The sequence below is a fragment of the Phodopus roborovskii genome, unplaced genomic scaffold (genome assembly GCF_943737965.1).
Source record: "Phodopus roborovskii unplaced genomic scaffold, PHOROB, whole genome shotgun sequence".
In the NCBI taxonomy this organism is placed as follows: domain Eukaryota; kingdom Metazoa; phylum Chordata; class Mammalia; order Rodentia; family Cricetidae; genus Phodopus; species Phodopus roborovskii.
In genome coordinates, this window is record NW_026126541.1 from 26,709,118 (window position 1) to 26,735,843 (window position 26,726).

The following is a 26,726-nucleotide window of genomic DNA, read 5'->3' on the forward strand; positions in this document are numbered from 1 at the left end:
TCTCTTTTCTTTTAAAAAGCTTTTTAAAATATTCATTTATTTTAACTGCTATTCTTTCCTCATACATTACTGGCCACAGTTCCCCTCCCTTCATTCCTCCTAGTCCATCCACCACTCTCTCACCCAGATCAACTCCTCCTTTGCCCCCACTTCCCCTCAAAAATATCCACCAAACATTTCACAGTTTTTGAGGCTTGAAGTAGGGCACTGTGGATAGAGTGCTTGCCTACCATGCCCAAGGCCATGGCTTTAATCCCAAACACTGAAAAAAAATTCAAATTTCCAATTTGGGTACTTTATATTTATTCGAACACTATCAAAACAAATAGAATATGCCTTGATATAAATAAAGTTCATTTTAACTGTTCAAAACAGAGGCTCCAAAGGGCAGTAGGTTTCTTTGTTCCAGAAAGCTATGGTGATTGCCAACATGAAACCAATGCCTTAGCATTTTAGGATGTATTTGTGCCTTACAAAATTGATACATATGAGAATGACTGCTGTTAGTATTTACAAATGATAGAATTCTCAGATATTTAGAATGAGCAATAGATTCCAGTTTGCTTAGAAATGTGTGGCTGTGGCTGAAAAATTCCAATAGGTATCTAATAGATAATGAACCGTATCTAGATTTTCAACAAAGAAACTGGAATGGATTACATATGACAACCAACAAAGATGCCAAGTCTACAATCTGTGAGGTCAACAGGGTCATCAAGCCGAGGGCATAACACTGAAGAGTCTTCAAGAAGGATTGAATTCAGTCTTAGGTGGAAACCCTTTATACTTGACCTGATTTAGTACTGCCTACTAGGAATGAGCAGCCCTGAGATAAGTCAGCTCAAGACAGACCCAGTCACCATAGGAAAAAACAGAATTGCAACTTTTCTGTTGCTCACATGCATCTCATGCTGATCAAAAAGAATGAAGTCTATAAATGATTGAAAGACAAAACCTGGCTAGACAAAATACCAATAACAGTTTCTCTTTTTCCTCTCTTTAAATGTTGCCAGATGAATCATAGCTTTTATTTTGGTAGGAATATTAAAGCTATTATGTGATAACGGCACTATAGTAATTTTTCTGCTTTATGTGCTTTACAGATTTAGAACCCATAATGTGAGATACATTCAACCTCATTATCTTTATAGCCCATCACTCTCATCAGGCATGACCAATAGATTGATATTTGCTTCTAGGTCAAATCTCTTTGCCATTCCTCTACCATTAATAATTTTAGATTTCTTTCAGTATAATCACACACTTTTCTGATATCCAAATAATATGATTTCCTTTCTTTTAAAATCAGTGGTAATTGTGATTAGTATATTTTGGTTGCTTTCTGTATAAATTAAATTCTTTAATATTAACATGAAAAAGTTGGTTTACAGCTGTCCTTTCTCTGTTAGATCACTCACAGAGAATGAGATTTCTTAACAGCTATTATTCAATAATTTGTTCTTATTATTATTGAGAAACGTTATCTGAGTAGTGGGATTTGTATAGTTAATAAAATGTTTAGAATGTTCATGCATCAATAAGAACCCTCTTGATTTTTTAGACATCACTGAAGGTTATCTAGTTTTGTTTTGTAGTTCCCATAGTGATTTAAGAGAAAACAAATAATTGGAAGTTGTCTTATATGTCACTTAGTAATGGTTGAGGCAAAACCAATGGGGAGTTTCTCATTTCATTTTGAGATGATTAGCTAAATCTGGAAAGTTATTTCATCAGCAGGTTATGTGTTTATTTTCTATTTTACTCATTAAAACTCAATCTAATTAGGCAATATTACTTAGCCAGTGCTCTGGGGACCCTAATTCTATTCTGTTTAGTTCTTTGTCCTAGCTTTTCTTGAAGCACTCAGCAAAGGAGTTGTTCACTATTTTTTGCACTCAAGTGAAGATGTACTTTTAGGTTTTTCCCATTTTGTAGGCACAGAAAAGTCACCCTGCCTGCACATCCCTTAGGAGAAGCCTCCTGGCAGCAGGTCTATGAGAGAGGGCAGTTGATCTCTCTGGGACCAAAAGCTTGTCCCTCCCTTGAAGCATTTAGATTCTCCCTTGACAGGAAGCCATAGATCAGCATATTGACAAAATCCTCTATGTCATCATTAAGTAGAGATCTAATAAGTATTCAGTCTGTCCCATCACCATGGTCAGCACCACAGCATTATAAAGCCTGTGGACAGATATAGGCTTGTGTGGGATCTCACACATTACAGCAGGGTCTTGAAAACATTATTATCCCTATTTAGGGCTTATTTTTATTACTGATAAAGATGCATATAATAGTGAATTAAGAACATCAAATCAAATGATATAAGAATGATATAAGCAGATGTTCATAACACACCTAGTAAGTATTCAATTGGCAGTCAGTTACAAATATCCGCAAGCTCAGAATAGTGTTTTGATGTGCCTTTTTTTTTCTTTTCTTTTCTTTCTTTCTTTCTTTCTTTCTTTATTTATTTTTTGCATTATGACATTCTATTTATAAAATAGCTATCAGGATAAAATAGATGCCATATCACCATATTCAAAAAATATGAATTAGGGTTTTGAAGTTTAGTTCTTGAATCCTAAAGTGTTTTAATTTCAAAGGAAATATAAGGTGGTTGGTGAGGTAGCTCAGTTTCCTTGCTTCCAAGACTGATAACATGAATTCAATCCTTGAAATTCAAATGATAGAAGGATGGAAGTTGTCCTCTGACCTCTACGCACACTATGGCATACACACACACACACACACACACACACACACACACACACACACAGAGCGAGAGAGAGACCCATATGCCGTATATACATAGAAAAATGTGTGTTCATCTTAGATAATATATTAACAAATATTTTTTAAATTAAAACTTTTCTTAATTCAATGACCCAAAGAAAGCTATTGTTACCATTTTGTCTGTAAATAACTTTGAAATTTCTGTTTATGTACATAAACATGTGCTAGACTGGTGAGATGGATCAATGAATAAAGGTGCCTGGTCTGTCACCAGGCCTGAGCTGAGTTCCATCATGGAGACTCACATGGTAGATGGAGAAAAATAGCTCTTTCATGTTTCCATGGCACTTGTGCACCTTCACAATATATTCATCTAGAAAGATAGACACAGACACACACCCAGTACATAAACAAATAAAATCAATACAGTTATAAAATATTTAAAGTGTATGCTTACCATTTTGTCAAATCAGAATTCTATTCCTGGTGTTTGGTCATCAAAAATACTTTGTTCATAATATCTCTGAATTTTTTTAAGTTATTTTGTAGCATAAGTTTTAGTGATTGAGTTGTAAATATAATGCATGAATTGAAGTAATCCCCCACAGCTAGGTATTTGGTATTTGAATTCCTTCTCCTTCTCTATCATACACAGTGCTACAAATTACTATTCAATAAAGACTTCTTACACAGATACTATTGGGCATATCTGAAGTAGTTTCTTTAGAATAAGCCCAAGAAGGAGAATCATTTAATCAAAATGAATGTACATTGTGGAGTGTTGATTAATACGATTTAAAATAGGCAATGCATCCCTGGAATATCAAAAATAATAAAACACAAAGAGATATATAGAGTTAAGTGGTTTTCTGTCTTTGTTGTATACTAACAAGTTCCAATGCATTTATTTTCCTGTCTGCTTTTTCTTACGAAAGTGTTTTCTAGCCCCTTTAGAGAGGTGTGTTTCTGTTTGTTTGTTTAATACTACATTCAACCAAATAAAAACCCATGCCTTCTCCATAATCCTTTTACCCAGAGGGTATTCTGCTTTCTTTCTTATCTCCAAAGTATTGTTTTTGCTTTGGGCTGTATTCTGGTTTGATTTTTGATGCTTTGGTAAACACTATTACCAAAACCAGGAGGAAAGGAGTTTATTTCAGTCTACACTTTCAAGTTCTAGTGCATTGCAAAGGGCCATCAGGGCAGGAACTGAAGCAGAAACCAGGCAGAAATGGTGTTCCTTGGCTTGCTCTCTGGCTCCTTCCCATGCCTATGGTCCTCCAGCTTCCTTGTACAGCACTGGTCCACCTGCCAAGGGCTGGTAATATCCACAGTTGGCCGGTTTATTCCACACCAATCATCAGTATAGGCAATGTCCACAGAAATTCCCACAGCAGTCTTATCTAGACATTTCTCAGTTGAGATTTCTTCCCGGGTGACTCTAAAGTCTAAAAACTGACAGCCAAATCTAGCTGGGACAAACTCAGGATACAGAAAACTTTACCGATAGACACTATAGTCCCAGCTTTTCTAGGACAAGCTGTAATAAATAATCAACAACATGCGCAATTTGTACCTTCATGTATATACATTGAACATGTTTTCAGAAGTAGGCTTGCTGGTCAACTAAATAAAAACTTAATAAATTTATGAAATGTTGAGGATTTCTCACTCTGGGAATGGCATGTTTACACAACATTACCAATATTGGTATTCCTTCCTCTATCCTTGATAGAAGATGGTGCTATCAAACTGTCAACTTTCATTCAGTATAGCAGATATGATATTTTAAAGTAGATATAATTTGTTAATTTGCATTGATTTTCTTATAGGTAAAATTGAACACTTTACTCAGCAGCAATTTGCATTTCTCTTTCAACTTCCTTTAAGGTTTATGTATTTATTTTTTGCTATGAAAACAGACTTATTTTGTAGTAGAATTGGTTAATTTTTAATTTATTTATAATGAATTTCAGAGTATTATTACAAAATTTTCTTTTTTAGTTCTGAAACTGCAAATAATTTTCCCATGACTCCCCTAGAATTCTTACGGAGGCTTCCTTTGTTCTCCTTTTTCACTCATTGCCATCTCTGATTTATTGTGCTGTTTTGTCGATGTAAGATTCAGATATTTATCAAATTTCATTCATTTTCTTTTGGGGTGTGTGCATGTATCTGTGTGGTGCGTGTGTTCACGCATCTGTATGTGTATGTGTTTATGCGTATGTGTGTGCAGCTGCACCTGGGGACTGCAAATGTCATGCTTGTGGAGGCTGAATCTGAGGGTGGGCATTTTCCTCCTCCAGCATACTTATAGAGACAGTGTCTCTTCTTGAACCTGGAGCTCACTACCTGCAGCTAGTCTGGCTAGCTAGATTGCCTGGGGAACTTGTATCTCTGCCTCCCTAGTACAAGGATGGCAGGTCTAAGACATTTCTGCCTGGCTTATATTTGTCTGGGGTCAGAACTCTAATCCTCACACTGGCACAGCAAGCACTTTAGTCATGTAGTCATCTTCCCTACTTAATTGTTTTTCTAAATTCCCTCTCTGTGCTATGAAGCAAAGGCATGTTTCTGTAGAAACAGACAGGTTCTTTATTGTATGTTGAATTTCATTTTGTTTAACTGTTTCCAGAACTTCGTTCTGTTCATTTTTTTTTCAGCTTCCATGCCTGCTTAACTCCCTACCCTGAAGTCAGTTTATATTGAAAACTGGTTAAGCCATTTGTTTTCTCTATGTATTTCAAACAAAGAAAACCATCAAAGAGTTTTTTTGTAAAATGGAGCTTTACCAAGCCCCCTTTCAATTGGCCCACTAATTTTTCTAGGAAAAACTCTAGTATGTATTTCAAAAATACTTCTGTAGGTCATCACTTTTTTTTTATTTTTTAATTTACCAGTTTTCCATTACACTGCAACAAACCTGCTGTTTCCACCTATAAATTGTGGTTTCCTTGTATTATCAGCAGACCAGAAGTTTTTGTTTTTTGTTTTTTGTTTTCCTCTTTCAATAGCCTACATGATAGGTGATGGATTGGGCCATTGGGGGAATTCCATGGCAGCAGAGCATCCCAAGGAGGCAGCTCACCTTGGTTCCTTTACAATTGCCCTACTCTCTCTTGTCTTTTGACCATAGAACCTTTGCAATTAGCACATCCAGTTTTTGTATGAGCCCAAAAGGAAACAACTATTCAGAAGGCATTTTTTTTTCTTGGATCCACAATATGAGAACTCACAATTTCACCTTTCTCCAAAAACATGGTAGTGGTCTGTCTGTTAGGTTCCAGTTGGTTTGAGATTACACAGTGATGCTAGTTGGTGCATCTTTTATCTATAACCCAGGCATGGCTTGCTAAGGTCACTCCTTTAAAAAGTTTTTCTTGCTCTTGCATTTTAAAAAGTCTCAATGGTTCATTCAATCTCTCCATTTTTAGTATATATGGATATTATTGTTTAAATATTTTGTTTGTCTACATGCTGAAGATTTTTTGCCATTATTTATAGTGATTTTTCAGTTGATTCTTTTTTTCCTCCAGATATCAATCACAACCTTTATAACTCTGAATAATGTTTGCTTCTTTTATAATCAATATGACTCCAATTGTGAATTGTGCTCTTTGAAAAGTGTAGCCAATAGTTCAGCAAGAATGGTAGGACCTCATGAGCCCCTCCTTAATCTGTGATTGACTATTGAATGTCTCAGTTATGGGCAGACAAAGTGCAGGCAACCACAGCTAGTTAGTAGGTCCTAGCTTCGGTGTTCTACATCCATAGAGCCAACTAGTATATCTCCCTTCTAACTCTCTTTTAACGTTCTTTCTTAAGTTAGTTTACAAGTTAGTAGATATGCTGCTATGTTTCCATACTTTTAATACATCCTTTATTTGAATTAACATTTCTAGAACTGGTACATCTATTATCCACCTTATGAATTTTTGTTTTGTTTTTTTGAGACAGGGTTTCTTTGTGTAGGATAGGCTAGTCTCCAACTTGTGTACTATGCCTCAACATCCTCCTATGGTGAATTTACTTTAGGTATGTGGACTTCTGTTCTTCTCAGATCATAAAGTTATCATGCCCAAATATTAAGTGCAAATATTAGTTGCAGTAATTTTTTCCTTATTATAAAAACATCACTTATTTCCATGTGTTTAAAGACTATTAAGATGGCTTAAAACATCCAATGTTTGTTGTCTCTTGTTTGGGTTTCTTGAATACACTTGACCTAGGTAACAATATTATTTTGACAGAAAAAGAAGTAATGGAATTTAGCTCTCATTTGTTGTGTGGCTCTGATTGCTGCAGTGTTCTTTAGTTTTCTGTCTTATGTTGTTCCCAACTTTAGCACAATGTGAATGGAAAAATCAGGAGCATAGAATCTTCTAGTTGATCTTTCAACTCAGTCTCTAAACACTTGAAACCATTTTCTTGCACTATATGATAAACACTGAGGAGGAAATGAGGGCTCCCAGAGCCAGCTGTGTTTATTCACTCTGGTGGCCTGAGTCTTGTCTGTATAAAGGATCTTTTTAATTATAACTGACCTCATCCAGCCGTTGGCTATTTTGTGTTGCCACAGATTCTAAGAGGAATAGTTCACACACATTGGGAGATTATAAGGTATCTTGGCAAACAGCTTGAAACTCCAAATACAGAATGCTTCAATTCATAGTGCAATTTACAACTTTTCAAAGTGACTCTTAACATCTTCCTTTCATGGTTTATTATATTAAATATGATGTATGGGGGCTGGAGAGACAGCTTAGCAGTTAAGAACATTTGTTATTGCAGAGGATCTGGGTTCAGTTCCTAGTACTCACCTGGTGGCTCAAAACCATCTGTAACTCCAGTTCCAGGAAATCCAGTGCCTTCTTCTGACCTCTTGTGTGCCAGGTACTTACATGGTACAGATACATATATCCAGGCAAAATGCTCACATGCATTAAATAAACAAATCTAAAACAACAACAACAACAAAACAAGATTTCTAATATTAAGAATATTGAAATCTACATTTTATGCATACCTGATTTTATTCTTTAAAGATATATTTGCAACAAGTTGACAAAGGATCCACAGATAGATCTTGCAAAAAGTTATGTGAAGTAGTCATTGGCATGGTAGTTAATTCCTGAAACTCACTGGAAACTGGTTGTGTATGATGTTTGTCTGAATTGTTTAGTCTAAGATTGGTATTCTACAGAATGAACTGTAGGCATCACCATCTAAACCTGAGATAACTAAAAGACCCCATAGGACAAGTTTGTGTAGAATTCCATAGCAAATCAAGGAAAGAATTATATCCTAAGAGCAAGACCTGAATATCAGTTAGATTCATACCCTAGAGCTTCTAAAGGGACTAAGATGGGAAGGATAGGGAGAAAGTTCAGGATTGTGGACTCTGTGAATAGGGCAAAAGTGTCCCTAAGTGTGGCTTATGGCTCTTAGCCTCCTTTTGTGAGGTAGAAATTGGCTCCATTAGGACATCGCTGGAAAGTGTTACTCCGGCCTCTTCTCATAAAAGTCATGGCCTCTTGAGAGACTTAGAATAGCCTTGAAAACAGAGGTTCATCTGGTCCTCCGAAACCTGGGAGTGCTGTGATAAAAGGAGAGGCCCCAGGAGTGTGATGCAGCTGAGGTTTTTGCACAGGTCCTGGAAATGCTCTCTGCTGGGGCAGGGGAGGGGGGAGTGGGGAGAACTGCTGACTCCCTGCTCCTTCACAGCCAGATGCTCATATGATGCTCAGACAAACGGAACTTCTGGGCTCTCTTCCTGTCAGTTCTTTTGTAGTCAAAATAGCATCCTGCTTCCAGGGACTCCAGGTTTTCTGACTTCACTAATTAAATGAAAATCTGTGTTCTTATTAGAGATAAAAGAGCTGATCAGGCAAGGAAGCCAAAGGAATGCAACTGATGAAATAACATTTCTAGCCAGACATGCTATTATTTTATTTGTTATTATTCTTTGACACACACACACACACACAGACAGAATGTAACACGGGTTGATTATGAACTGACTATGCTCTCAGATTCACTTGCCTTGACCTACCAAGCTTGGAAATACAATATTTTCCTGATGTACTTGGCCATGTAGACATTTTAGACATTTGATGACAGAGTACTGGCAAATTCTTACACATGAATGCATGGTGAGGATTGGAACTTGAGAAACGAGGAGCATAGAGGATATATATATATATATATATATATATATATATATATATATAAAATCGAGAGAGAGATAGACTATGAATTGAATGCTAAACTCTATGCTTAGAATTTAATGTTTTAATGTTGTAAATTACATATTTGTAAACAGACAAGCAGTTACATAAGTCCTCGGTTTTGTTTATTTCTTTTTAGTAAATAAACATCGAATGCTTTGTAAATGCAAGGTCCCATTAAACAATACAGCCTGAAGCAGACAACATTTCTACAGAGCCTCTAAGGGTCTGGATTCAGGATAAAATATGAGATTAGAATTAAACAGAATAAACTAACACCCTGGCAGTGTTTAGCGGCCATTTGTAAACACTGTGCTGTATGCCTCCCACTTATTATCTCATATCATCCTCAGCATTCTGTGTGAGTGCTATTATGCTCATTATGCAGACGTGAAAACTGAAGATCTTAGCTGTAGAATGTCTTACTCAGTGCTACAGAAATTGTGATTTTCTGCCTCCCTGGTGAAAATGGAGTCAAAGTACTTGGTTGTGCGTATGAGCAACTATTGGAATAAATCACCAAACATTTAAGTTCATAAACCAAAGCATATTTAAACCATCTTTGCAGTCTATAAGCAGCTCAACTTTTTGGCTTACATCTTAATGTTTTATTGGCAACTATGCAACTAATTACGTGGGTAGCCATTGGATAAGTTAAATAAAAGCTAAAAGACCAAATAAATAAGGGAAGTAAATAGAGATCACTGAAGCTAGTTTTCAGAGTATAGATCATGAAATTACTTCACTGGGGTCCATGAGTGGAGTAAATTGAACTAATGAAGGAAGCAGCACTGGGAGAAAAATCTAGATGATTAGTGCAATAGAAAGAGAATATCAAGATAGATGAGGATTAGTCACTGTGAGGATGTTAGTGCAGTATGCAATACTATGTGACTAAATACATCATAGGACCATTGACAGAGGCAGTAGTGACAGATATTGAAAGATGCTCCTAAAAATTCTGCTGTAAAACCTGGATGCCCTGGCATGTTGTCCTGCCTGCAATGCTAGTGCTATGTGCAAGCCAGAGTCTCTCTTTTCTTCCTTTGTGCTACATTCTCTTGTGATGAATACTTCAGTTTCACGTAGTGGTTTATATTTCATGTCTCTGGATAGTCACAGAGCCGGAACTGAGTCACTATTATTCTGCCATAGTTATGCTAAGTTCATATGCCTTTAGTCTCCACTTCCTAGAATGCCTTGTATAAAAGAGTAGAGCAGAGTCTGGAGACAGGTGGCTAGCCATATATTAATATACTCCTCACAACTTAGTTCTTGGTTGAACTTTCACATCCCTGGACACCTAGATTATTAAAAGAAAACAACAGCTCTGAAATTACGCATTGTAAATGTCTATGAAAACACAAAAGAGTAAAATTTAGATTGTTCTAATTGAATCTCATTTTTCTTTTTCAAAAATAAATATTTGTTTTTCCTTTCTGTGTAAGATTGTTTTGCCTACACCTGTGTATTTGCACCACATAAATATCTGGTGCCTGCAGAGCCCAGAGAAGGGATTGGATCCCCTAAAATGAATTGGAGAAATAGTAAGCTGCCTTGTGGATACTGGAAGAACCCAGGTCTTCTGCCACAGCAGTAAGTGTTCTTAACCTCCAAGCCATCTCTAAACCCCTGAGTCTGATCTTTCTTAATCAGCACCTTTATGATTCATAAGCCTTGGCTTTATGAATTCTAAGATGAGCTACATAGCATCCATCTCATGGGTCCGTTGTGAAGAGGAAAATATATTGTAATGATTCATGCAGTACCTGGATTACATGTAGCCAGTCACTCAAAACATTAACTACTTATTTCCATCTATCTCCTTTTCTAGCTAAATTTGAGATTATAATAATTATACTTTAGTTTTAAAGCCATTGATTTTATTTCATGCTAAATTCTTTCCAATTATTTGTCTTTTAAAACCTGTTACAACCAATCTGCATAGTGAAATTTTTAATTATACCCATTTTTATAGACAATAAAACAGAGACTTAGAGATATAAGTGCCTTCTTGAAATCATGTAGATAGCAAAACCATGACTGGAGGTCAAAGAGTAAGAATGCAGTAATTCCACTTGTTGAAAAATACTGTAAAAATGGGAAGTCTGTCACAGAGTTAGTACGAGGAATCTATGTCTTTGTTAGCTGACATTTGGTTTGACTGCAGTACCAAAGAATAAATATGATAAAGTGTGACTATGTGTCTCCTGTTGTAGAGGTCTATGCTATGTTTGTAATTTTTTGTTATTTAGATTCTACTGAGTCTAAAGTGGATGATGTCCATTTTCTAACATTCTTCTTCTGCTTGGTTAGGAATCCTGTGCACCAGATCCATACACATGGTAGAAAACTTTCTTATAGATTTTATTCTAATTGTTTTGTTTCATTTAAAATAACAATTGCATATTCACATATTACTTATTTCTATATAAGTGCTATTGGTAGAATTATTTCCATCACAAAATAAAATCTACACTTCTACATAATCAGTTTTATTGCTCACTTGAAATAAAAGCCAGCATTAAAACAAGGACTATGTAACTTTTGAAAATCTGTTTATTCTCTTTGGACTTCATCTTTTTTCTCAAGTAGTTTTATTTTTTTATATTTTATTTATTTACTTGATGTGCACATTTTTCTATGTGAGGGTTCCTCTGGAACTGGGGTTACAGACAGTTGGGAGCTGCCTTGTGGGTGCTGGGAATTGAACCCAGGTCCTCTGAAAGATCAACCAGTGCTCCTAACCACTGACCTATTTCTCCAGGCCCTGGTACTTCATCTTCTTATCTGAAAATTGAGTGGGTTAAAATATGTCTTTTCTTCAACTCTAATGTACCAGGACTCTTGACACTAAATGCTGTGATTTACATAGGTGACTATTTGGAGATAATACAGAAAATGTAGTCTAAAGGGAGAGAGAGATGTCTCAGGGTTAGTATGGATTGCTCTTCTGGAGGATATAAGTTCAATTCCCAGCTCCTTCATCAGGCTTCTCATAACTTCCAATAATTACAGCTCCAGGAAATTCTGGCATATGTGGGCACCTGCATACAACACACACACACACACACACACACACAGAGTTAAGAAATTTTTTTGAAAAGTATAATGACTTTTATTTAAGAATGCATTCAAAATATTCCTCATATTTTCATTGACCTAATAAAAATGTGTAGATGATGTAGGAAAGTATCCCTGAAGAAGAAAGAAATCTGATTAAAGCATTCAGTATTATAATTTTTAAAGTACTTCAATAATAATTTTACCCTGTAGAAAGATTTGTATCTTTAAAGGAAAATGTTTATTAACTCACATCAACTTCTAAAATAGAAGATTGTCAGTTAATATAAAAAAGTGAAGTAAAAATTTCTAGTCTCTTGTGAAAGACATTGCTGGAAGGCAGAAGGATTTGGCAGATGAATCCTAACAGTCTCATTTAATATCTGAACAGTTGCCATTCAAGTGAGCTCCATCATTGATTCACTTACTTGATGACAATTAGTTGAAAATATCTGCTCTGCACTAAGCTTTTATCTAATGATAAAAGTAGAAGATAATTCTAATTATTTTAACACAGTTATCAAAATGATCAGTGTTCATGAGGAACGTTGGGACATCTCATTTAGATGTCTGAGATCATGGAATTCTTAATGTATAGTTGGACTTCTTCATTGGGACTTTTGTCTCCCAAAACATATAGAGACACTATTAATATATTATGGAAGCTCAGTCAATAGGTTAGGCTTATTTCTAACTAGCTCTTACAACTTAAATTAACCCATTTCTATTAGTTTACTTACGCTTCATGGCATTACTATCTCATCTTCATATTGCCTATCCTGCTTGCTCTGTGTCTCCTGATGTTTACAATTTTTCTTATCAGCATCCTCACTCCCAGAAACCCTACCTAGTTATTGGCCATTCAAAATGATACATCTTCACAGTGTACAAAAAGATTATTCTACAACATTCCCACTTTTTTTCTAAATAAAAAGGAAAGAGTTTAACTCTAACATAAAAACTATATACATTAAGAACAATTATTAGGTATTTTCTAATTAGAAGGGAAAAGTAAATGAAAATATATACAATAGGACAAATTATAAAATAAGAATTACATTCACAATGTCCAGTCCATTTTTATTTAGCATATTTAGAGAATATACTCTATTACCTATCTTGTTTTGATGAATTTAAAGTTTTATACCTAAACCATTTTCAATTATAACTTGTATTACCATCTTAAAACTGTCTTTTTAGACCTCAAAATATATTTTAGATAAATTTAAGCTTTTCTGTCTCTCAACCTTACAAACCTTATGTTTCTTATGTAAGTTTCTTTTCTGAATTTAGTCTTCAATCTCCATCAGAGACCCAAGAAGGATAAAAAATTATCTGAGTAAACAGGAAGTACAGCACAAACAACTTCCAAATCTAGAGAAACAGCTGCCTGCCTGGACAGTCACCCAAGGTTCCTCTGTAATGTTGGGGCATCCATCTTCCACCTAAAAACCTAGAAAATATCTGGCAGAATTTTCTGTGAAACAGGCAAATTTTTGAAGGCCTGTCCTACCATATCTTGGCAAAGTCCAGCAGTCTCTTGTGTGTCCTCTTTGTCCAATTTAGACAGCACACTGTTAGAAGTCAAGGCAAGAGCAGTTTATTTGCCTCATGGCTTACTTTTGCCACAACAGCAAGCTACATGTGGAAGTTTTTCTATGCCATCATCTCTGAAGTAGACTGGTGCTGCTAGGAGCAGACATGTCTCATTGTCATGAAAAGCCTCATGTTATTGAAACACTTTAAATGCCATATTCTATAGGTCTTTGAAGTATTTGAAAACCATAATCTGTGTAAAATATATCTGTCTTTGACCTTGAAAACATACCTATTTAATATTATATTCCCTCTTTTCCCTTCAGAAAGAGATCTCTGAATGTAATTTTATTTGTTTAGCTTTCTCTCCAACTATGGCCAGTAACAATTTGTAACCAACCACACTAAGTGATGCCAAACATCCATAACTTAGTGTGGTTGGTTACAAATTGACTAATGAATAGGCCAGATCATGAAAAATACTGATAGACATAGTTTTGCTTTATTTTTAAATTAAACTATAAATAATAAATTAAGATTTTTAAACAAATGTATTTGCACATAAAACACCTACACTGTCAGCAGCAATCTTATTTTCCAGAAATAGCAGTGGCAAGTATTGTAAGGGTAGCACTTTTGTATGAAATGTTTACTCATAAATAAGATGTTACAAATGGGATAAATTTATGTTGAGATAGAACAGTAACTTCAAAATCAAACTAAACTTTACATTTTTTTTCTATCTATAGGCAAGAGACAGGCCAGGGAAGAGGGAACATTCAAAATCTCAGCATTTCTTAGAAAGGCTACATGTGAGAATGTCATGCAAAGGTGTGTTGCAGTTGGCCAGGACACTGTCTTGTAGAAACTAAGCTGACCTTTTCCACCTGCTCTTATGAGTTTTAAAATAGAGTTAGAGATATAGATGAGTTACTAAGAGCATTGGCTGCTATCTCAGAAGACCTGGATTCTAATCCCCTCACCCAGATATTGGTTTACAACCATCTGTAACTTTAGTTCCAGGGAATCTGACTCTCTTCTGACCTCCATAGACACTTCATGAAGATAGTGCAAAGGCGTAAACACAAGGAAAAAAAAACACCCATACACATAAAATAAATAATAAATGAAATATGATCATTATATTTTACTATAAATATATAATTTATATATTATAAAATATAATTTATATTGTGTTTCCTCCACTATGTGTACATACAATATTATTTTCTTCTTTGTTAATATGTGAAGTTGTGTTTAAAAAAATCATATAACCCAAAAATCATACCACACATTTTGTAGTGTAGAAAAAGATTTCTACTAAGCATCAGAATTTAGCTTTGCAAAATGAATAACCAAATGTACATTTAAAATATATAATAAAGTATATATCCCAACTTTTTGTGTTAAGAATATTTTTAAAATTCCCAGTGTTCAGCTTAGCCATTCAAAGGCAAAACTGCATCCTGAGAGCTTTATTGTGTTTTGTAGTATCTTGATGGCATGCATTGTCATCCATTTTGTCTTTCTATAAATGGAACATTGAAATAATCAGAAATGTACTGATTCAAAGATTTGTGGGAAATCCAAGATTAAGGTGTTGCATTTGTTGAGGTTGTGATTGTGTAATAAAGTGGTGGAAGGCAAAGAGGTCAAGAAACAGTGAAGACTGGAACAGATAAATGGAGAAGCAACATTGATGCATCCGAGAGTGTTGAGTTCTCAAGGTCTCATCACTGCTCAGTGTTCCTACTGAAGATTATGCTTCCAATGGATGCACTTTGGGGACCACCACCATACTGTAGTGCTGTTTGAAACATCAAACATGTTTCCTGGCATGTTTGATTATTTGGGAAACATTTTCATCTGCCTGAGCTTTAGCAAATTGGTAGGGCTCATTTGGGAAATAATGGACTGTGTCAAGACAAGACAAAACAATAACAAGTATAAAACACCGCATTTCAGATGGGTCTGAATGTGATTCTTAGTCTCATTAGCTACTGATAAGGTCATCTTATTCATCAGTTGATGCTTATTTTAGTTATCTTTGTATTATAATTAAGTATCTTTGAGTTGGACCCATTCATCTTGAAGCTAGGTTAGTGTCACTTGCATTTGAATTCAGTTCAAATGTCAGTTTTCCATTTTCCAATTCTTTTGCTGTTTAAAATAATCAGTTGAATTAAAGATGAATAATTACTGGCTCTGTTCCTATAGTAACAAGTGTCACATTCCAACAACTTAGAAATAAGGTGGTTTATTTTCTGCTTCCATTGTTTACAGCCTTCAAAACCAACACTGGGGATATATATTATATTTTCTCTTTATTACTCACTAGGTACTAATTAGGAGCCTGTAATGGGGGAAGATAGGGCTCAAAGAAGGTCTTTTGAAGTTGACATCAATGTTAAGTAAAACAAATGTTATCTTAGCTTTCCATTTCTTTAAAGACTGTGATTGTTTGGCTCTTTCTTTTTTATTAAAAAAGTGCCACAAGTCCAACATGAAGAACATTCATGTGCCGATAGCAACAGAATAATTAGCAGTTGATTTATTAAAATGTGAATCTCCAACTAATACTTATTACGTACATGTGTGCCAGACACTGTGATAGGAGCTGGCAGCATACCAGTTTTAAATAAAAATACAGTTTTGGTGGGTGAATTTAAGTCATAGTTGGAGGAAACATTTCTTCCTTGGGTTGTAATGTAACAGGATACAAAATCAAAACATACTTCTGTTTTTAAATTCTAAATTCTCTCCTGCGTTCCTGTCTGAAAATTGGTATGAAAAGAAGGAAGAGACAGACCCCCTGCTGTAATCATTGCCAAGGTGTAGAAAGAAAGAAGAAATGAAAGCAGGAAGATGAAGTACAATGGTCTTTAGTAGAATGGAGAAGGTTGATAACTATCACTTTAAGGGCTATTGGAGCCATTCCTCACCAAAGAGGATTGTATTAACCAACCATTTTTTAAAATCATGTGTGTGTGTGTGTGTGTGTGTGTGTGTGTGTGTGTGTGTGTGTAAAACTATATATTTAAGAACCATGTGATTTGTTAAGTTTTATGTACTTACTCAAATGATGAGCATGTTTGCCATTAATTCTGTTACACCCAACATCGACATTTATACAAATTACCATCTTGAACAAAGCTGCTGGGAAATACCTATGACTCTGAGAAAATAGGATTGGAAGACAACACTAAATATATTTGCCGGTGAGAAGGAAAAGGAATTCGAATAATAGTTTCCTGCTTTTATATGTGTTATTTCCTTACCACCTACTTAAATAACATAACAAATATGTTCTTTCATCCTGAAATGACCTGAGATTTGCTGGTGGAAGTAAGTTGGGAAGTACTATAGCTTGTGAGTTACTGAGAAAAGGCAAAATTGGACAGCACCTCCTGGTCTTAGATGTGGTTGGGTGTGACTCCTGGCACACTGATGTAATTGCATACATGCAGGCATCTTTTGTAGCTTACAAAACTTGATTCAGGTTGGTCCTGGTGACATGGAGGACCTCCTGAGGTGCAGATCTACAGAAATGCAAGCAATGTACATACTCTGGAAAAATTGGTCAGAGAGCATCTCCCTCCTTATATACTGTGTCTAATAGAATCAAAATGAGGACCCTCTTCACAAGAAAATTAATCACAAATCTGCTGCTTTTGGTAGTAATTTAGGAGATGCAACAGTACCAAATATACCACCCCTGTTTATAAGCACACAAAATTAAGACTTACGCCAGTTTCCATGAAGCCATAGCCTAGATATTTTAAGTGTCTTTTTGGAGTTGTTGTGAAGCTGAGAAAGAAATCAAGCTGTTTGGTTTCCCCCACATTTACTTCTAAATATATTATTTTATTATGCAACATAGGATTCCCTGGCTATCAAACCTTTTGCAAAAGTACAGGTCAGACAGCAAAATTAAGATTGCATTGTGTATTTTATGTAGGAATGTGAGCCCACAGCATCCTTACTCTTAACTGAAATCATCTTGTCTTCGTTTCCTTTCTCTTCTCAATGAAATTGTAACTACAGCTGTAGGGAGTCTCTAGAGTATACCGTGTGGGGAAGCTATCTTATTATAGGGCTGGTGGCATAAAAAGAGATATTCGGGTAGCATCTTTTAAAGCCTGGAACTTTCAGCATGATCTTCCATTCAAACAAAAATGCAGTAAAATTCACAGCTTCAGATCCAAAACTTAAGAGCTGTTTTCCCATAAGTGGGTGTAACTTAATTTAAAACATTCTAAACACAGTACTATATTCCTTGAGCGGTGATTTGCCACACAACTGATGAAGCATCTATAAAAATGGCAGTGAACCATGGAAAGATGACTTCAGAACATATGCTCAGCTCGGTGCTTCAGTTCACGCCATTAGGCCTTCGGCTTTTGCTGTTCAGTCAGCCTTTTGGCTGCTTGCATAATAGTTTAAGAGCCATTTCCTATAATATCTATTTGGGAAGAATATCTAGATTGGAAATTCCCACAATTTAAGGTTCTCAATTAGACTAACAGTGAAAGTATCACCTAAAAAGCTGGTAGAAGATCCTCACTTTTCTAATAGAATTTGGAAACATCTGAAGATACAATGACCTCATAATCTTCTAATGAAGCCCCACAGAAGTGTCTGTGTTCTTAGAGCATTTCTGGAAATGCAACTTAAAGTCCATTGCCTGAAGAAAGAGGTAAGATGTAGCATCATATTTGCTAAGAGCACGTTGTGTAATCGAGGATGGAACAAGTTGATGAAAAGGGGCGCTGGCAGTCTGGGTAGTAAAGGTTTCTTTTTCCCCTCGCATTTGTTTTTCCGAACTAAAATTGAAAATAGCTGTGTTGCACATGATATTATTATATGTAAACGCTAAGCGAGTGTCTGCAAAAGTCATCAGTCTGGAAAGGTGGGAAAGGGAATTATCAGTCAACTTTCACTGAATTAATAAGATCCTCAATTAGCGCCTTCAGTGTGCATAACTTAGCAAGGAGTTTCACCTTTGTACCTGTCCTCTTTGTGCTTTGATAAGAGTATTTGTTCCTCTGAATACTAGTATTCATTTGTAGTGCTTTGTTGTGTTTGTATGTGTTTTCATGTGGCATGGGGCACACACGTGTGTGTGTGTGTGTGTGTGTGTGTGTGTGTGCGTGTGTATGTGTGTGTGCGCGCACGCACGCTCTTTTTTAGGCTAGAGGTCAGCCTTGGGTATCACATTTCTCAGGAGCTATCCACATTGTGTTTTGAGAACCTGTCCCTGCAAACCAGGCACTATTATAGTTAGCATTTATAAGCTTGATACAAATTTAGGAAGAGGGGATCTCAATTGAGGAATTGCCTTTACCAGATTGGCCTGTGGGCAAGTCTAGAGATCATTGATCAATTTATTTAGGAAGAAGTCCCAGAGAGGTAGGATGGATGGGATTGTGAAGGGATTTGAATAATAATGAGTTTGTACATCATAGGTAAGTGATGATGAAATAAAAAAAAGGGCTTCAAGTGAGAGACTAATATATATTCTTGTACATTTATCATTTGCTTACTAGATTATAGTCATTTTAGGGCAGGAATCAGGTCCTATTTACCTATATACTTCAGTTTTCTATTAGTAAAATCACCTGTACATTGATAACAATTAACACATGCTTGATCTCAAGGAAACCGTATCTACTTACACATGTGAGGAGTGGTCAGGCCATTCTCAACAGAATCACCTCTCCTGCAGATAGACTAGCCTCAGAAGACATACAGTCTTTTCAAAGAAGGCATAATTAATAAAGTAAGTGGAATAAAGTAAGTTTATATATTATTTAAAAGAAAGCATGGAGTATTTTTTCAAAGAGATATAAGGATAGTGTTTGAGGATATTAAGAAGAAATTCTTCACTTACATTATAGAATATCTTTGAAACAAGAGGATATAAGGTTTGTCTGAGAATTGCCATGAGGCCGTTTTATCTAGTGAGAAATGCACAGTTGCCATTATGCCATATTATGTTATGCCTTGAAAGCTAGGAAACATATTTGTTCTAAACTTGAAAGATGGTGGAAAGTCACTGCATGTTTCTGAACATCACCATAATTTTGTTGAAATGACTTCAGTTGGTAACAGGTTTGCTACAAAGAATGAATGTTAGTGGTGGGAAATAAAAGCTGCAAAAAGCAGTGAGTTTTACAGCAAGATGAGAAAACGTGAAGTTCTGCAGTGGTGCTGGGTTCAGAATGAGTAGGGAAATTTCAGAAGCAGAGTTGATGAGACTTGGATTGTAATTGGATACATAGAGGGAGAGAGAACAGCAACTGGGTTTGTTTGAGTGGTGACCTCTTAGTGTTTTTCCAGACTAGACTCATGCCACTGAAGGAAACACATGTCGTTTCTCTTCAAAAATGCAAACACTTAGTCCGGGGTAGTGGTGACTCAGTCAGTACAATACATGCTGTGCAAGCTTGCAGACCTGAGTGAGATCTCTGTCACTCAGACAAAAGCCAGACATAGTGGCATGTAGCAGGAATCCTAGTACAGAGATAGCCAAGGAAGACAGACACCTGGAGTTTGCTGGCTGGCTAGTCTTTCTGAATCAGTGACTTTCATGTTCAAGGAGAGACCTGATGTAGAGAGCAATAAAGGAAAATACCCAACATAACACCTACCTCTGGCCTTCACATGCATGGACCAGTGTGTATGCGTGCATTGCATACCTTTATATCTATATGCACATGCACATACACACACAGACACACATTATTAATAGTTTTTTAAAATTCTGAGTCAAGTTAATGGTAAGGAATGTTATCTCAGTGTTATATTCATTTATCCCGACAAAAGATTATCAATAAATGTAAACTTATTACCTAATTTTGTCACCCATCATAATTCATGAGCTAAGAGGGGCACACAACTCTTTCTTCTTAGGTTTTCATCTCTTCAGATTTAGAGCTCTTCTTTCTGTAGGAATTGCAATGCTGCCTTGTGATGTAAGGCCTTGGTGATTTATGACAAGGCCACAACCCGAATGTTTTCTGACTAAAGGCCAAGAGAAAATGTGAAGTCCAAATGGAATTTTCTAGGCAACCTAGGGCACAGGAGGTGTATCAATGCTTTAAGAAAAAGAAAGAAAGAAAGAAAGAAAGAAAGAAAGAAAGAAAGAAAGAAAGGAACGGAAAGACTGTCAGCAAGACCCTTGGTTAGTATTATGGGAAAGCATTGGGTCACAAGAACTAGATTTCAATACTGCTTCTGTAAGTAGCAACTTTTACATACCATTTTTTTTTTTTTGTATAAATCACTTAAACTCTGTGGGCCCTTGATTTCCAATTTGTAAAGCAGTACTTTCTTATAGGATAATTGGGATGATGTAAGTGTCTTTATATTTGTAAACACGAGGATTTCATTCTAACTAGTTTTACCTCTTCAAGTGGAGGGGAAGGGTCTCCATTTCCTGAATTGTTTTTCCCTGTTTCTTCATTTCTTGCTAGTACACATCAAAGTTTGTGTGTGGCTGGTTACCTCTTCCTATGTGTTGGATAGGTGACAATCTATGTGCTTTGTTTTCTTTTGCTTCAACTGAAAAATGACACAAGAGGTAAGAAGCAGCCTTTTTTTTTTTTTTTTTTTTTTTTTTTTTTTTTTTTTGTATTAAGAACAAAAGAGGGAGCCACTATAGGTTTGAAGAGAAAACTGAATCTAGAGAAATGTCCAGTCCAGAGACCTACAAGATGAGCAATAGTAGAAAGGCTATCATAAATGCCCTTCCCTGATAATGAGATTGACAACTAATTTATCCATCAGCATAGAGCCCTCATCTAGTAGCTGATGGAAACAAAATCAGACACCCACCACTAAACACTGAGCCAAACTGGAATCCAGATGCAGAGAGGGAGGACAAGACCAGGCTACAGAAACCCACAAAGACAGCTGACCTGAACAAGGAGAAGCTAATGGGCCACCAGACTGATAGCTGGGAATCCAGCATGGGACTCAGCTAGCTGAATATGGGTCTCAGCTAGAAGGCCTGGGCAGTCTAAGGGACCTCAGACAGTGGAACCTGGTGCACAAAAGGACTTTAGGAGCATATTCTCCATGGAGGGATACTCCCCTAACCTAGAGACAGGAGAGACGGCCTAGTCCCTACTCCAAATGACTTGACAGATTTAGATGACCCCTCCTCGAAGACATTACCCTACATGTGGAGCAGGGGTAAGGTCGGGGGAGGGTGGTGGTGGGGAGCATGGGAGGGTGAGAGAGAGGGGAGAGGAAGGGAGGGAGGGAGAGGGAACCGGGATCGATATGAAAAATAAAAAATCATAAAAAAATAAAAAAAATGGCAAGGATACAGAAAATTATTTCATGGCCTGAAGGATGAAATGAAATGAAACCTTATGCAAATAAAATGAAATAAATAAAGTAAAAGGAACAAACTTGCTTTCCTCCTCTCTTTGGCATTCCTTGGCAATGTACTTCACTTGGGATAGGTGAAATTAGACCCACTCCTGCTTCCCTGCAGAACTGCATGCTTTCTAGTCAGCCCCTGGAGTCTACAGCTATTATGAAGAGTTTCCTGTTGAGGTAGTTGCTGCTGGCTTAGTGCATGGAAAAGCTGTTGTTGTGTCTTTTATTTTTACTTTTTGGCATTTCCTGAAAGTGACAGGAAGATGAAAAGTGGCCCTCCCCTGCCTCACCACAACAGCTACTCGATTGGAGTAACTGAGCAGCCGCCTCCTTTTGCCTCTGTGTGTATATTTCTGTATTCCTTCACCTCCCTCTGCACCTACTGGAAAAGAACCCCTGCTTACTAACACCCCCACATGTTCTAATGTGCGCTTGACTTATGCCTTTGGCAACATCATATTCAACAGAATAATTTTCTAGTGAGAATATCTGTCACCACATGGCTACCCTACTGCAGACAGACAAAATGTGTGTTGTAATTATTCACACTTCACAAATGAGAAACTGTGGTTGGGGACAGAACAAGGTACTAGTAGCTGCAAGAGTGTTTTGTTTTCTTTTTCATAGACTTAGGGAGCTTTGAAATATGTATGTGACAAGATCTCTAGGAAGATGCCCACAAAGCACAATGAGGTGGGAATATGTCTGGCTCTCCTTTGGTAATTTTATGAGTTCGTGCAATTTTGGAACAAAGCTCAGGGCGGGGTCAGATGGGTGACGCCTGGGCTTTTGTTACTTGCAGGGCAGGTTATGAGCAGATGCAGTGTCTGACTCAGTGAGACAAACAAAAGACCATACCTGCCATTCCTGAGCATGGCCTTCACTCTTCTCTGTGGATGGGTTTGCTTATGTAATTGCCTTCCCTGCGTGATAAATATCTTATATGTCTTCAAGTATAGCTTAGGCATGACCTTTGTCCTCTAGTTAGCCTTTCCCTGGCACATAGATCTTTAATTCTGTACTGGGTGCCTTTGTGAGTTCCCCTTCAAGTCATGAACCCTTCATAATATTTGGTGGTATATTGAAACACCAAGTGTGGGGTGGTATATGCACTGATAGGAAGGTGAGACTTTTGTCTGCAACAAAAGTCCACTAGTGGTTTGTATTGAATATATTTGAAACTTAGACAAGGATCAATAAAAATAAGCATTTGTTAATCTTTTATTATTCAATTTTTTTTAGCTTTTATTGTAGGTCCAGTGAAAGAAACTTACATGTGTATTTTCCCATTCTCTTTTAATACATAAGACATAATTTCTAAGCAGTTACTAGTCTATTAGGAATGTACCAATTACCAGTGACAGAGCCAAATAGTATTTTTGGTTTGCTCAAGTCTGGATGAAAATCAAAGACTTAGAACCAAAACCCTCCTCTTTGAACTGCCCAGGATTGCTACCCTCTTCCTGAGGAAATGAGGGATCAGTACAGAGCTATGGTTTGGGTATATTTTTTGTTGGCAAAGCATCAGAAAGATGATTAATCTTTCCTAGATCAGGTTTGTATCATGGTCAGTTCAGAAAATTGTCACCTAGTTGAAAGCTGCTTGCTGAGGAAACCTTACAAAGGAGGTCTTGTTATGACTTCTCAGTTTGGTAAGTAAATCAAATCTGAGTTCAGTTGCTAGAGAACCAGAACTTCTAAGTCAGAGTGTGAGAACTGGCCAGGGTACTGTGACTGGAGAGAAAGAATTAAATTCAACACTGATTATATCCATTTCTCATCTTTATAATACTCCCTAGGCTGCTGGTTTTCTACAAAGGGAAATAATTAACCTGATTGACTCCCAACTCTTGCCTTCTTTTCTTGTAGTAGTGGATATAAAGGTGCCTGAGGCAGCCCTTAGGCACTTATACAGTAATTATGCACCAAGCTGAATGGGACAAAACCAAAGTGTACAAGTCCTTCTCTGAGCATCATTCTTTGTGTTGGCTGAATCTCCCAAGACTCATGGATATGGATTTCTCTCAGCTTTCCCAGAGGTCTGATCCATCACCTAGTTCCACTCAGATACTAGGACTCTTCTCTCCAGGTGGAGGAATGTCGTGGCATCTTGCTTTGCTAGTGAACTTGTGGTGGTGGCCACACCCTCTGGGTGTGGTTTCATGTTCAGGAGGGGCTGGCTCAAGCTTCTTGGGTTGCAGTGAGAGCATCAGAATGGCAGAGCCTGCACCTTCTGAAGCATGGAGACTGGGGCGGTTACTTAATCTTATCTGTGTAAGTGCTTTTCTAATAAATATCTAATTATCATTTATCTTGGACGCATTTAAACCCCACCGTCAGAGGAACCCCATTTCCTCTATGGTGATGGTCCAAGTGCCCCAGACTGGCTTTGTAGGCAGATAAGTTACAGCCAAGGCAGCTAGCCTATTTTCTTTCTTTCTGAAATTCTTCAAACTTGCAGGATAACCCGTTATTTCTATTCCTTCCTTCCTTGTTTGTTCTTCCCTACACAGATCCTGGTCAGAAGTAACTTTTGATTTCTATATTGTTCCATATTTGTGTGTTCATTGCAATGTAAACATAAAGAACCTGCTCCCAACTGTAAACTTTTTAGATGTCAGCTTCAGGTTCAAGTTGCTATTATGTCTTTTCATAAATAGGGACTCAGAAGAGATTGGATGCATTTCGAGGTTAATAAAATAGAACTTAGACTTTTGTTTCTCCCCTCTCTCTTAGACTCAATTATTTAGGTAAGAATTTAAATGTAAATTATTGGTTTTTACTACCCAAAGTAGGAATAGTATCGGGTGATTGAGACTTCTTTAGTGGGGAAAAATAACTATGAAATGTGTCTCTATATAAGACTGTGCATACATAGATGAGGAATAATTAATCTGCAGCACTGCTTAATTACTGCAAAACAGGTGATGCTGTTTTTTTTAAAGATGCAGTAACCAGTGATGATGACTTGTTGTTGCTCAGAGGAGGGAACTACAATGGTTTCCACTAAATGAAGATCAGGTCCTAGGGTCTCTAGCTGCATCCATTGTTATGTTCCCTGGCCCTATCCTGAGGGTCAAGGAAGCACAGATTCACTGTTAGAAATACCTAGGGGAGGGAGTTGGTGGGGGGAATGGGAGGACAGCAGGGACAGCTGAGATTGGTATGTAAAATAAGATTGTATTCATTTAAATAAAATTAATTTTTTTAAAAAAATAACCTCCTGCATGTTTAATAGACTTCTTTTGCAGTAATGAGGACAGAAAAAGGTTTTGGAAACAAAGGAATAAGAAGACATTTGTTTCCTTAAATACTAAGAAGGGGCTTTCAGAATACAGAGGGCTTTGGGGAATTTCATCAGGGCATAGACAAGCAGAGCTCTGTGGTGGAAGAGAAGGTGCTGGAAGACACAGGAGGGAGACAAGGCAACCTGGACAGGCCCAAAGCTGGGTGAATGTGAGTTTTTCTTTCACTTTGGACATGCTCCACCAAATGCTATATTTGACACATGCTGCTAGGACATGACAGGAACACCCCTAGGAGTTTATATTCTTTTCACTGCCTGCCTCAAAGAGAATAGGACTATGGTGTAGAAAATTCAGAGGAGATGGCATATTAAAAATTGACATTAAATCATGCACTGTTCCTAAAACCACTACTGAGTTCACTGAGTTTGGGTAAACTTAAACCAGCAGATTTGTAAATAATTTTAAAAAGTTGACAAAAGAACTTCTCCAACATTGGGGGGGGGGATTGGTTTTCTTAAGTTTTCAATGATAAGTCAGCTTTCAGATTTTTGTGTCTTTGTGAAAGGAAGAAACAAAAAGATGTGTTTTGAACAGGTGCTGACGAAGGGATTAAACACTGTTCTCTGTTTGAGATGTTTTCTCCTGTGCAGTGAAGGAGTGTATCCACTTGTCAGCCTCCTCTAGCTTTCATTGCAACCCTTGTCCCCAGACATTCTTGGGGCTGCCCAGGCTTGTATCCAGTGATCAGATGAGTGTTTGTAATAAAGAAATTGAGTGCAGTTAAAGTTCAACCTTGTAGAGGTTAAGAAATGTGTGAACACACACACACACACATACATTTCACATACTAACCAGATTCAGCATTCCATGTCCAACTTCCTCTCTCATTGAAGGATTATAATGATGACTGATAGCGAATTAGATCTATCACTAATAGTAGAGTCTAGTTTTCTACTCACATGTTACTTTCTTGGAATATTATTCTTGCTGCATTTTTTGCCATTTTTCCGGAGAACACATAATTATCACAAAGAGCAGATTGGCATAAATGAGACATGGAAGCAAAATCCAATTAGTACACAAAAGTTTTGACATGTTCTATTTATCTCATTTGCTGCTTTTGAAAGGGCTTGAAGTGTTCTTTAAGAACAATTTCCATTGCCCCCAGATTTTCTCTGGATGCGTTCAGGTGTAACTTTCCACAAACATGGAGTAGTTGAAGTGATTATTCATAGTGATGACTTTTTCCTGAACTTAATTCCTTGAGAATCGTCAACAGTGAGCCCTGACTTTGGAAAATCATAGTTGTTTTGCTTGGGGTGTTTGAATAATCTCTTCCCTAGCCCTTTTAATGCATCATGCAGTAATTTTATCTTAGTAAAGAATGAACATTTACACGTGTATTTCTAGGAGAGTGATTTTTCAGATGACTAGAGTGTTTCATTCAGAGTAAACACTCATTTGGAATCACTCCCTGCCTGAGCAGATGTTGGAAGAATCTGCAATATATTCTTAGTGAAATCAGGGCTGT

General features: G+C 36.8%; 1 protein-coding gene across 2 annotated transcripts in view; it reads left to right on the top strand.

Annotated features, from left to right (window-relative positions):
• Prkg1 (protein kinase cGMP-dependent 1) overlaps positions 1 to 26,726 on the top strand; it is a 1,151,895-nt gene that overhangs the window by 183,850 nt on the left and 941,319 nt on the right. The window lies entirely within an intron of this gene.